Consider the following 8,606-nt stretch of genomic DNA (forward strand, 5'->3'; position numbering starts at 1 on the left):
GAAAATTCAAATGTAAGAAATTTGGCTTTTTGAGTTTAAGAAATGCCATATTATTGTGATGGAACTGTACTTGTTAAAATATTAAATTTCGTAAATACATGTACTTCTGCTTATTTTTTCAGGGTTTGAAGATTCACATTTAATTTAAATCATTATGTGTTATTAGAATTCAGCTAAATTAAATAAAACCAAAGGTACAAAATATCTACATATAAATACCTCAAATAAGATACTTAGTATCATCAAACTTTGTCAGTTGATGCTTCTTGGGTTCTTGGCTTTTTTTTTTTTTTTTGAAATTCTAGGATAAAGTTTATTAGGAGAGCAAGTCAAGGACCTTGGGCTCTTTGCCCTCTTGTATCGTCACTCACAAGCACTTGTTTCATATAGAATGCTAGTTTTCTACTATACAATTAAATAGAAAACTAACGTACTGTGTGAAACAAGCATCTGTGCTGTCACTGTCTTTTTTCTTTGATAACGTATGTCTTACGATCTAAATCATTCATAAAGTAATCAAAATGAAAATATCCAGTGGCAGTGGGCAAAGCAAACTCTCTCCTCCTCACGATATTAAATTTTATGATTTGACAGCTTTGTTCATTGGAAATCAGTTATTTTGACCAAACACATAATCATTATTGTAGATCATTACATCATCACAAGCCACTCTATTCCCACATTGTGGGAATAGAATGGACACAAAACCCATGGCTTGGGACGATGGGATCATTAAGTGAATTTATTTTCAACAAAACTTTCAAGAAAAGACATCTGATCGTCACTGTAACCTTGACATTTTTCTTTACAGATATAAACATGAATTGGATTTCTCCTCTCCATCTCAGATGTTGAAGTCAAGATCTGTATTACAAGAATGTGTCTGGTAATCTCTCACATCGCTTGTGGATCAATATTCAATCGTCTTTTTAAAATCCACAAAAAATATACAACACAAAATATATTTAGTGATAAAAACTTTATATACAAAAAATTGTACAAACCAGGTTTTTTATAATGTTGAAAAGATTAAAGAATGCAATTCAAAAACAAGTGATTTTCAGTGGCGATCCAGAAATTTTGAAAAGGGGGTAGTATTATTTTCTGAGGTCAAGGTAGGGGCCCATAGTCACACCAAAAAACATTGATTTATCAAGATATTGTGTATCTTTTGAAAAAACTCAAAAGGGGGACCGAGCCCCCCTGGGCTCCCCCTCATAAATCCGCCAGTGATTTTGAAATAAAAAAAAGTGGCATTTGTTGGTGATTAATATCACATACCAGTAAACAAAATATGAGCAGATGGCAGTAATTGCAAATACATGTATTATGCTGAGATAAAAATGCCATCAGTGCATTTTGACTGGAAAGATAAAATCTGGTGAAAAATGCTGTGGCAGCAGTGTACAATTGTCATTTTTAAAGGATCTCTCTCTCTCTCTCTCTCTCTCTCTCTCTCTCTCTCTCTTAAAATTAGTGAAATAAAGTTTGATCCACAGCTGTCCCAAACAAAAGTCTCCAAGATGAAGGAATTTTCCATGTGGAGGCAGGCTTTATAATGGTCTTTCCATCCAAATCATATTTGGGCTGCAAATTGGAAAATTAACGTTGTAAATCTTTTGCTTACATCCATCCAACTGGTTCAAATCATTGGATTAAAAACATGTTACAATTACATTTCTTGACTTTTGAAATTATAAACTTCTTCAATTCACTGTGTCCACTTTTCCCTTAAAACACTCTTTGAGAACATGTATGAAAGACAGTAAGACACTGGGCCAAAGGAAGAGAAACTTTTTTCCATACAAGTCCGTTAATAGATGGACAAATACCAATCCTTATGATATAACCACAAAGAAAAGCCATATACGAGGGGCATTTCAAAAGTTCTGGAATGTTTAATAAAAGATTAACCGTTTTACTAAATTATTGAGTTTGACATCATTGGAAAGAGCAGAAAAATATACACATATTGTGATGTTACTTTATAATTTTTATGACGTAATAACTCCAAAAATGACGTCAAATTTAAAAATTAAGATACTTTAAAGTCGCGTTTTTATCGACATAAAGATTGTAAAAGTTCTGTCAAAGGCTTATTTGAAAAAATATTTCAAAGAAAATTTTAATTTGCAAAGAGATAGAGTAGGACTATGATACTGTTTATCAGCAATTCCATTATTCATTGTATGGTTTGTTTACGAGCACGGTTTATGTCCGGTTATGCTATCATAGACATTCATTTAAGATTTTTATTTACATGATACGGCTGGATTTTCGGTCTTTTATATAGCTCTCCATTGTTTGAAATAAAACATGTTCTGTATTAAACTGAAGTATATTAATGCAGTTTTCATCACGTAATTTTGAGTAAAGGACCTTACCTTTTAAAGAAAAAAATGTACTAATTTTTTTCCCACTAATCTATGCGTATTTTTTCATATAAATTCAACTTCGGCACCCCAAAACTCGCTACTGCTTTTGACTTTTGAATCCAAAAAATGAATATAAGTTACTCAGACATGTAAAGTCTTATTTATTTTCCATGCATTAAAATTTGTGAATATGTGGAGGTACGGGGGGGTTTCAACTGCGCGCCGCCATTTTGGATTTTACGAGAAAATTGGGGCACCTAAACTTAACTTCTCTTAGCCTTCTTTGATCCCACCAATCTGGAAAAAACATAAAATTTATGCCATCGAATTTTGTAAACGATCGCCTATTTTTTTTTTTATTGTCAATTTTGTTTTTTCCAATTTAGGTCTCTTTTACGCAAAAGTTTGAGCGGATTTAAAACCATGCCAAGTTTGACACTCGCTAAAACCATTTCAGAACAAGAAACTAAAAATAAAATACCATATGATAGATTGTGGTCTATATGAACATTCCGCCAATTTGGTATTTCCCTCCGTTAATCGACCAGAATGAGAAAAGTTGTCTTGAAAATTTTTATTTGATCAAATTGTGTCTTTTGTTACGTCATTTTTATGGTCAGTATGCTAAGTATCCTATATTCTGACGTCATTTTCGGAGTTATTGATTCACAAAAATTATAAAGTGACGTCACAATATGTTTATATTTTTACTAATCTTGGGATGATATTAAACTCAATAATTTCCGTAAAACGGTTAATCTTTTATTAAACAGTTGCCAGAACTTTTGAAATGCCCCCTCGTAATTTTCATATAAAATTTACTCTAAAATAAATAGAATGTAGCCACAGGTTGAGGTTGTAGCTACTAATTAACAGCATCCTGAGCATTGCTCCTTCTGCACAAAAACACAAGGAGGACAACAGCAGGTATGTCTCCTTGAGAACTGCAAGAAAAATGCTTGTGTGGGATGAAGATCTTTTTTTGAATGAGGCGAGTATCTGTTGAACGGGAAAGAAGAGGTGCCCGCTTGGACCCTGGAATTGAACCTGGGACCCCTGCATCTCCAGTCAGGTGCTCTATCAACTGAGCTATCCAGGCCAATATCCACGGATCTCTAAATCATTCAGTGAAAAAATACATATAAAACCTTCCACAGATTTTCTTATACCCGTTGTTTTTTTTGCAATTTGGATAAAGGAGTAAATTTTACTTGCCATTCATCAAACAGGGTTCTGGCAATGCCACCCCCAGGGAGATAGAGGGAATCCTCTGTCTTTCCAGACTCAGTCAAACAGGGTTTTTGTTCTAAAGGTTTCCACTGTAGAGCCTCGTGACAAAACCTTTCTTTGTGTTTGTCTTCTATATCAGAGGTGGCTACATACCTAAATTGGGACCTGAAATTGTAATTAATGTTACTGCTATCAGGATCATTTTTAGTGTTTTTCAACAATGAATGAGTTTGTAATTTTCTACAACATAATTATTGATAAACAAACTACAAACTAAAATCATTTTTATAGGGTTTTAGTTTACCATTATATGATATATATAAGTATCAATACAAGCCACTCTAGAAAATTAAACTTTTACAATTTGCATGCATGAATTGCATGAAATATGTGAACTTTGTTTTCATTTACAAAATGTTAATTAAAGTAAAATTTTATTTCAAAGTGATAAAGTTCGCATAAATTTTATTTTAATCTACATCATCAGTTAGAAAATTCCTATCAATCTTTTAAAAAAAATCAAATTACTGAGCTGAGGGTGATTCTCATGTTTTATCATTTGACTATATCCTGTTATCTCCCTTTTGCAGAACCTAAACCTTTGACAGATAATACTTTTCTACAAGTTTTGCTTTTTTTCTTCAGTTAACATGAATTAATACTGTGTTATACCCTTGTAACTGAACATCAAGTCGTTCATGTGCATGCATGCTGCTGAGAATGACGACCTTCTCAAACTTATTTTCCTTAATCCAACTTATCAACCAGCGTCGAAAACTTGGCATCTTTCCCTGAAGTGGAAGAAAAATGAATACAGTGTACTTTATTTGAGGAAATTTAACATTAACAAACAGCCTTCTGAGATGGCTTGGTAGTATGGAGGTACGTGTATCTTTTCTTCTTTAATATATGATAAAAGCATACCTTTACAAAGGGAGCCCTCTGTTGAATAACAACCAGCTGATCTAGTTTACTTTCATACACTACAATAAAAAATAGGGATCATATATTCCCAGTAAAAGTTACATGTGTCTTTTTTATATTACAATATTTTTGGGGGAGGAAGGGGGATAATTGTTGGGGGTTACATTTTTTTCTATTGCAAACTTTATATTTATCAATTTTTTCCCATAAATTAACAGTTGAAAATTTTCCACTGGTTTTTATTTTTATTATTTCAGAGAGAGGGTACTCATTTATTTTAATTCTATATTTTCCCCCAAAGTCTTACCCTCACATGCAGTAACAACTTTGCAGACATCTGCTTCTGGATGGGCAAAAGGATCATTTCCAACCAAGGGCAGGATACTGTCATGATAGATGAAGCCACATTTGTCCAGCCACATGGTGGAAATCAACAAGTCAGCTGCTAGTTGTCCTACATTTCCCACTGATACTGCTGGCTACAATAAATAATCCAAGTAAATAAAAGGCTAGTAAGGAAATTTATGTAACTCTGTGTAATATCAATTTCAGCAGGTGGAGGCACATGAAAGATGGAGGAAAAAGAAATTGACCGTTATGTATCACAATTTGTCATTACATGTATTTAACATTCTGACAGTGTGTTAGGGTGTTAATTTATAAAAAAAAAACTTTGCAAGATTGAAGAATTGAGAGAAAATCACTGAAAACCATCATAAAAACATTTTTTTTTTTAAGAAAGCATGATGTTGTTTTAAAACTGATAAAGATTTGTGTGACTTTTTATACTTGTTTTTGATTCTTAACTACCAAAAATTAATTGAAAGTGTAGAGCATTATGTATTGATGCAAAATTAATAGCGAGCAGCCTTATCATCCATCATCACTATGAGTGTGAACTCTTAAAGCAATACCTGGGTTAAGAGAAAAAGAAGATTGGCGCATTTGGCATGTGATCTGCAGGAATCATTTGTACGAAAAGTTTATGGTTTAAATGTCCATGATTTGGTTGACTGAATATAGCTGGTCAGATTTTACAAACACGTCCATAGATTTTTTTTAGTTAGTTTGAAAGACCATGTGATATTGTAACATCTATACCCGTTTTTCCTAATTAAAGGGATACTATAACATAGTAATGTTTCACAAAAAATAAACATCTAAAATATTTAATGCATAGATGCATATATGTATACATGTACATTATAGAATAGAAGATTCGAATTGATTTCGCTCGAGAACCAAACTGAACCAAAATTTATCTAATTCAAAATTTTAATACATCAGTACATAAAACGAAACTGACAAAATGAATGGTTGTTTGCATGAAAAAAATTAACGCACGATGCCAGGCTCGAACCAAAAACTTTTCATTTCGAGTGTACTGAACAGGTAGCCCAACTAACTGAGCTATCACCTCTACATGTATTCAGATGATTTAAAAAGGACAAAGAAGCACCACATTAACACATTTTTTTTTGGATTTTTGGGGAAAAGTACATTTTTCGTGGTCTCTGGGTCTTCTCTCCCTTTTTTAAAAATGTGTATTTGTTTCTTTGAAATAAAATACACACAAATAACATTTCAAAATCATGGAGAGAAGACCCAGAGATAGAAAAATTTTAGAATAACGTGTTTAAAAATTTACCATTTTGTACCAAATGTCTGGTCTGGCCAATTTTCAAGTTATTTTTCAGTAAATCAAAGCTCAATTTCGGGAAAATATTTTCCTTTCCTGTCGCACAGAAACCCGATAAATAAAAAAAATTATAAAATTTCATGTGAAACACATATAAAACACATGTGTTGATCAAATTTTCACTTTTCAATTACGCCCAGATTCCTGCCGAATGCCAATCAAATGCGCCCTCGTTCTTTAGATTTAAATTGCACATTGATCCAAATGATTTTTTTCTGCAGTTACCTATGGTCCTTTAGTGTAATAGTGAAATGCATCTCGCTGCAAACTACGTTCTTGCAGTAATATGAAACTCAACAAAAAAAATTAAATTCACCTTGATTTAATTGATATAAATGTAAAGCAGATAAAAAGTAGATTAAACATTTGTGGTTAAAAATACCCCTGATCAGACTTTGTTTTGGTAACATGTAATATGCATATGAAGTCATGTGACGTAGAGTTTCAGCTGATCTAAGATAAAGCTAAATAGGTGTCTAAAATTGCCCTGGTGATTGCACTGTCAACATATCAAGTCTGTCAGAAAGTAATAAATTTTGGGCTCAAATATTGTCACATTCATCTTTAGTGTGATTGTATTATGTACAATCTGGCACTAATCATATTGTGTTGTTTTTGTAGTACACAACAAAATGCAGGTAAAGCAAATACATGTAGTACCAGTGGGTAAAATTAGCAACTGGAGTAAGTTTAAATTCATACGGTAGCTTTTAATAGCTTATATATATATATATATATATATATATATATATATATATATATATATATATATATATATATATATATATATATATATATATATATATATATATATATATATATATATATATATATATATGTAGTCTTTCGAATGGACTGGGCCTATTCATTAATTTCTAAAAAAAAAAAAAAAAAAAATGATGTTTAACTTTAAGGCCCTGAAATTAGCTGCAGATCTGTGGCTCTCCTAGCTGAAGAACTGTAGCTCTCTAAAAAATATTTTGACAGAGTCTGTCAGACAGACCGATGAGCTACAGTGCCACTCATTGAAAAAACTGTATATTTATTGTGCACAAAAAAGTGTGATGTTTCTCAAGTTATCTCTCCATGTTTTCAAACTGTCATCTCAAAATATTACTAACCCTTTGTTCTTAACATAATCTTTCACTGTTTCCACAACAAAACATTCCTTATAACTGCATGATGTTAATAGTCCTACTGGCCCTCAAATTGAGATCAACATAAATTTCATCTATTTATACTGTCATTTTGGTTTGCGAGATAATTCAGTACAACACACTTCATGCAGATATGAACTGAACTATGAGAGCACTTCATAAACGGATAGAGGAGTAAGGAATTTTTTTTTTAATCTATCTTTTTCACCTTCAAGGGTAAGAATTTATTAGAATTAATCCTGAACTAAGTGCAACTTTTTGTACGCAATAAATATACAGTTTTTTCAATGGATGACACTGTAGCTCTCTAGTCTGTCAATATATTTTTTTCAGAGAGCTACAGTTCTGCAGGCTAGCTGTAGCTCTCTTTAAAAAAAAATGGGATAGATAGTTGTCCATCCATATTTTTTTTTTCAGAGCAGGGAGCTACAGATCTGCAACTATCCTAAAATAAAAGTAATCTTAGTGTATCTCAAGGCATACACTAAACACAAATGGATCAGTAAGACAATATAATTTTATCGCTAGAGTGTCCTATCTCGTGGTCCTTGTGGTTACATGTACCGACTAGATCGCCTTCACAATATTCCAGCATTTAAAAAAGCATATTTCTTACCAAGATTAAGGTATATCCTTCAAATGACCGTGGATTCTTTTTGTCTACTGGTATAAACATTTTGTATGACTTCGAATGAGAATAAAATAATATAAACGCTCACACGATACAAAAAATATGTTTACTCATGGAGGCCGCCATTTTGTTTGCTATGGAGAAGTGTTACAAAAAGTTATTCGTAAACTTAAAAAAAAACTTGGGGAAAACTTTCTAAAAAACATATATATCAGTGAAGTTTTTAGACAATGTTAATGTTTGTAAAATTTTTGGTCAAAATGAGTAAAATAGAAAAAGAAAAGTCCATGTTGAATTTTACCTGTGCATGTACCCTGCATGTGAATGATGTGATCTCAAGCACAGGCACATGAAGTATGGATAATACCCCCCCCTTTTTTTTAATGAAAAAAAATGTAAGAGTGTAAAATATCTCAAAAATATAAAATGTCCCCGTCAAACACATCTATATGTCGTTATATGCAAGCAGATTGTACTTTTTCTCACGTTTAAAGAATGGCCCTATTCGGTATAATATTAATAAAAATACACTTAAAATTATACAGTACATTATAATTTGTTTATTTATCCATAAATCTATTTGAAGTTTG

The 8,606-nt window shown here is 32.1% G+C and overlaps 1 pseudogene; it reads right to left on the bottom strand.

Moving 5' to 3' along the window:
- Nucleotides 1-1,467: 1,467 nt before the first annotated feature.
- Nucleotides 1,468-8,146, bottom strand: LOC134257969 (proteasome assembly chaperone 2-like; annotated as a pseudogene).
- Between the last annotated feature and the right edge of the window lie 460 nt (nt 8,147-8,606).

The sequence above is a fragment of the Saccostrea cucullata genome, unplaced genomic scaffold, assembly GCF_032062105.1.
Source record: "Saccostrea cucullata isolate Sc308-1 unplaced genomic scaffold, CSIRO_AGI_Scuc_v1 ctg16171, whole genome shotgun sequence".
Taxonomy (NCBI): domain Eukaryota; kingdom Metazoa; phylum Mollusca; class Bivalvia; order Ostreida; family Ostreidae; genus Saccostrea; species Saccostrea cuccullata.